General features: G+C 47.8%; 1 pseudogene; it reads left to right on the forward strand.

Moving 5' to 3' along the window:
• LOC128379389 (keratin, type I cytoskeletal 13-like) overlaps positions 1–5,399 on the forward strand; it is a 6,993-nt pseudogene extending 1,594 nt beyond the window's left edge.
• Positions 5,400–5,708: the final 309 nt, after the last annotated feature.

Here is a 5,708-nt window from a genome sequence, read left to right on the forward strand (position 1 = left end):
TGTCTCTGTGTGTGTGTGTGTGTCTCTGTGTGTGTGTGTGTGTGTGTGTGTGTGTGTGTGTGTGTGTGTGTGTGTGTGTGTGTGTGTGTGTGTGTGTGTGTGTGTGTGTGTGTTTTGTGTGTGTGTGTGTGTGTGTCTGTGTGTAGGAGCTGCTGATGATCAGGAGTCAGATGACCGGCCAGGTGAACGTGGAGGTGGACGCTGCTCCTCAGGACGATCTCACCAGAGTCATGGAGGAGATCAGAGAACACTACGAGTCCATCACCACCAAGAGCCGCAAAGACCCTGGAGGTCTGGTTCCAGGCCAAGGTGAGGACCACACGTTAGCTCGGTAGCGTTATGAGGACCACACGTTAGCTTGGTAGCGTTATGAGGACCACACGTTAGCTTGGTAGCGTTATGAGGACCACACGTTAGCTTGGTAGCGTTATGAGGACCACACGTTAGCAAAGTAGCGTTATGAGGACCACACGTTAGCGAAGTAGCGTTATGAGGACCACACGTTAGCTCGGTAGCGTTATGAGGACCACACGTTAGCTCGGTAGCGTTATGAGGACCAGACGTTAGCTCGGTAGCGTTATGAGGACCACACGTTAGCTCGGGTAGTGTTATGAGGACCAGACGTTAGCTCGGTAGCGTTATGAGGGACCACACGTTATGAGGACCACACGTTAGCGAAGTAGCGTTATGAGGACCACACGTTAGCGAAGTAGCGTTATGAGGACCACACGTTAGCTTGGTAGCGTTATGAGGACCAGACGTTAGCGAAGTAGCGTTATGAGGACCACACGTTAGCTTGGTAGCATTATGAGAACCACACGTTAGCGAAGTAGCGTTATGAGGACCACACGTTAGCGAAGTAGCGTTATGAGGACCAGACGTTAGCTCGGTAGCGTTATGAGGACCACACGTTAGCTCGGTAGCGTTATGAGGACCACACGTTAGCTCGGTAGCGTTATGAGGACCAGACGTTAGCGAAGTAGCGTTATGAGGACCAGACGTTAGCGAAGTAGCGTTATGAGGACCACACGTTAGCGAAGTAGCGTTATGAGGACCACACGTTAGCGAAGTAGCGTTATGAGGACCACACGTTAGCTCGGTAGCGTTATGAGGACCACACGTTAGCTCGGTAGCGTTATGAGGACCACACGTTAGCTCGGTAGCGTTATGAGGACCACACGTTAGCGAAGTAGCGTTATGAGGACCACACGTTAGCGAAGTAGAGTTATGAGGACCACACGTTAGCGAAGTAGCGTTATGAGGACCACACGTTAGCGAAGTAGCGTTATGAGGACCACACGTTAGCGAAGTAGCGTTATGAGGACCACACGTTAGCGAAGTAGCGTTATGAGGACCACACGTTAGCGAAGTAGCGTTATGAGGACCACACGTTAGCTCGGTAGCGTTATGAGGACCACACGTTAGCTCGGTAGCGTTATGAGGACCACACGTTAGCTCGGTAGCGTTATGAGGACCACACGTTAGCTCGGTAGCGTTATGAGGACCACACGTTAGCGAAGTAGCGTTATGAGGACCACACGTTAGCGAAGTAGCGTTATGAGGACCACACGTTAGCGAGGTAGCGTTATGAGGACCACACGTTAGAGAAGTAGCGTTATGAGGACCACACGTTAGCTCGGTAGCGTTATGAGGACCACACGTTAGCTCGGTAGCGTTATGAGGACCACACGTTAGCTCGGTAGAGTTATGAGGACCAGACGTTAGCTCGGTAGCGTTATGAGGACCAGACGTTAGCGAAGTAGCGTTATGAGGACCACACGTTAGCGAAGTAGCGTTATGAGGACCACACGTTAGCTCGGTAGCGTTATGAGGACCAGACGTTAGCGAAGTAGCGTTATGAGGACCAGACGTTAGCTCGGTAGCGTTATGAGGACCACACGTTAGCGAAGTAGCGTTATGAGGCCCACGCGTTAGCGAAGTAGCGTTATGAGGACCACACGTTAGCGAAGTAGCGTTATGAGGACCAAACGTTAGCTCGGTAGTGTTATGAGGACCACACGTTAGCTCGGTAGCGTTATGAGGACCACACGTTAGCTCGGTAGCGTTATGAGGACCAGACGTTAGCGAAGTAGCGTTATGAGGACCAGACGTTAGCTCGGTAGCGTTATGAGGACCACACGTTAGCTCGGTAGCGTTATGAGGACCACACGTTAGCGAAGTAGCGTTATGAGGACCACACGTTAGCGAAGTAGTGTTATGAGGACCACACGTTAGCTCGGTAAAGTTATGAGGACCACACGTTAGCGAAGTAGCGTTATGAGGACCACACGTTAGCGAAGTAGCGTTATGAGGACCACACGTTAGCGAAGTAGTGTTATGAGGCCCACACGTTAGCGAAGTAGCGTTATGAGGACCACACGTTAGCGAGGTAGCGTTATGAGGACCACACGTTAGCGAAGTAGCGTTATGAGGACCACACGTTAGCTCGGTAGCGTTATGAGGACCACACGTTAGCGAAGTAGCGTTAATAAAAGAAGAAATACGTAAAAACAACCACGCAGACGGTGACTAAACATTTCAAACTCTGTATTATGAGTTAAATGTTTCATTTTGTTCCTTTATAAAAGAAAAAAGAGAAACAGCAAATATGCAGCTAGCATCGTTAGATTTGGACGTTTGTTAGCTAAAATGTAAGATACGATACGATATGATACGATATAACATACGATAACATATGATATAAGATACGATATAAGATACGATATAAAAGACGATACAATAAGATACGATAACATATGATAAGATACGATATAAAATACGATACAATAAGATACGATAACATATGATAAGATACGATATAAAATACGATAACATATGATAAGATACGATATAACATACAATATAAAATACGATATAAATACGATATAAGATACAATATAAGATACGATATAAAATACGATATAAGATACGATATAAGATACGATATAAGATACAATATAAATAAGATACGATACGATAAACTAAGATATGACTCGATACGATATTCCTTTATTAATCCCACAGAGGGGAAATTTACATTATTACAAAAATAGAAATAGCATCATTAAAAAAGAGAAATAATTTATACTTAAAGAAGAAATAAAACTAATAATAATGTGTGTGTGTGTGTGTGTCTGTCTGTCTGTCTGTCTGTGTGTGTGTGTGTGTGTGTGTATCTGTGTGTGTGTGTGTGTTTTGTCGTGTTTTTTGCTCCACAGTCTGAATCACTGAACAAAGAAGTGGCGGTCAGCACAGAAACGCTGCAGACGTCTCGCTCCGAGATCTCAGAGATCAAACGAACGATGCAGAGTCTGGAGATCGAGCTGCAGTCTCAGATCAGCATGGTCAGCATCACACTCACTCATCACCATGACTACCACCCGCTCATCACCATGACTACCACTCACTCATCACCATGACTACCACCTGCTCATCACCATGACTACCACTCGCTCATCACCATGACTACCACCTGCTCATCACCATGACTACCACTCGCTCATCATCATGACTACCACCTGCTCATCACCATGACTACCACTCGCTCATCACCATGACTACCACCTGCTCATCACCATGACTACCACTCGCTCATCACCATGACTACCACTCACTCATCACCATCATCACCATCACACTCACTCATCACCATGACTACCACTCGCTCATCACCATGACTACCACTCACTCATCACCATGACTACCACCTGCTCATTCACTTTGCTTTTTAAGATATTATATTACAGAATTATGTAGGACTTAACAGCAACTAACAACTCCTCCTTCTTCTTCTCCTCCTTCTCCTTTTTCTCTCTCTTCTTCTTCTTCTTCTTCTCCTTCTCCTCCTTCTTCTTCTTCTTCTTCTTCTCCTTCTTCTTCTTCTTCTTCTCCTCCTCCTCTTCCTCCTCCTCCTCTTCTCCTCCTCCTCTTCTCCTCCTCCTCCTTCTCCTTCCTCCTTCCTCCTTCCTCCTCCTCCTTTTTTCTTCTCCTCGTCCTCCTTCCTCCTTCCTCCTTCTCCTTCTTCTCCTTTTTCTTCTCCTCCTTCTCCTTTTCCTCCTGCAGAAAGCGTCGCTGGAGTCCACGCTGGCTGAGACACAGAGCCGCTACGCCATGCAGCTGTCGGCCTTCCAGAGTCAGGTGATGATGCTGGAGGATCAGCTGGCTCAGCTCAGAGCCGACCTGGAGCGTCAAGGACACGAGTACAAGATGCTGCTGGACATCAAGACCCGGCTGGAGATGGAGATCGCTGAGTACAGGAGGCTGCTGGACGGAGAGGCCAGCGGCAGGTGAGACGATGATGACTTCATTTAACCCTTAAACAGGCCTTACTAGTTATGTCATTTGCACCTGAAGGAAGGAAGGAAGGAAGGAGGGAAGGAAAGGAGGGAGGAAGGGAAGCAAGGCAGGAAGAAGGAAGGAAAGGAAGGAGGGAGGGAGGGAGGGAGGGAGGGAGGAAGGAAAGGAAGGTAGGAAGGAAAGGAGGGAGGAAAGGAAGCAAGGCAGGAAGAAGGAAGGAAAGGAAGGAGGGAGGGAGGGAGGGAGGGAGGGAGGGAGGAAGGAAGGAAGGTAGGAAGGAAAGGAGGGAGGAAGGGAGGAAAGGAGGGAGGAAGGGAGGAAAGGAGGAGGGAGGAAGGGAGGAAAGGAGGGAGGAAGGGAAGGAAGGAAGGGAGGAAGAAGGAAGAAAGAAGGATGGAAAGGAGGGAGGAAGGGGAAGCAAGGCAGGAAGAAGGAAGTCTTCTACAGCATGTATAATACTACTCACATAGGTGATGTAGTTATTTTTAGATTTAAAAAAAATAATTAATTATTCATAAGTTATAGTGTCTCTAAAAATAAATCTCATAAATCTGTGGAGGAACTTTTTACTTTGTGAGCTGAGATCAAAAAGATGACCTCTCTCTCTCTCTCTCTCTCTCTCTCTCTGTCTCTCTCTCTCTCTCTCTCTCTCTCTCTCTCTCTCTCTCTGTCTCTCTCTCTCTCTCTCTCTCTCTCTCTCTCTCTCTCTCTCTCTCTCTCTCTCTCTCTCTCTCTCTCTCTCTCTCTCTCTCTCTCTCTCTCTCTCCAGCATCAGCATATCCAACATGTCCTCCAGCATGTCCTCCAGCTTGTCGTCCAGCTTGTCGTCCAGCTTGTCGTCCTCCGCCGCCACCGTCTCCGTCGTCCCCACCGTCGCCGCCGTCGCCTCCTCCGCCTCCTCCACCTCCTCCTCCACCACCAAACAGAAGATCATCACCATTGTAGAGGAAGTGGTGGACGGGAAGGTGTGTGAGCTCCTCCACGGAGACCGTCACCGAGACCATCGAGTGAGCTCCTCCACCAGCAGGGGGCGCTCTCACAGCTCACAGCTCACGGCTCACGGCTCATGGCTCACGGCTCACGGCTCACGGCTCACACTTTAATAAATAAAACAATAAAAGTCTGCTGAGGTGCTCCAAAATAAAAGCTGGTCTGTTGCGTCTTCTGTTCAAACTCCTCGTCTGATAAACTGTTAACGAGTCTTTTAATTAAAGAAAGAAAGAAAGCATCAATAATCAATAATCAATAATCTGACTGATCAATAAATGTGATTAACCCTTTATAGGACACTCATTGAAAGGAAGGGAGGAATGAAGGAAGGAAGGATGAAAGGAAGGAAGGAAGGAAGGAAGGAAGGAAGGAAGGTAGGGGGAGGAAGGAAAGGAATGAAGAAGGGAGGGAGGAAGGGAAGA

This window comes from Scomber japonicus, chromosome 18, assembly GCF_027409825.1.
Source record: "Scomber japonicus isolate fScoJap1 chromosome 18, fScoJap1.pri, whole genome shotgun sequence".
Lineage (NCBI taxonomy): Eukaryota > Metazoa > Chordata > Actinopteri > Scombriformes > Scombridae > Scomber > Scomber japonicus.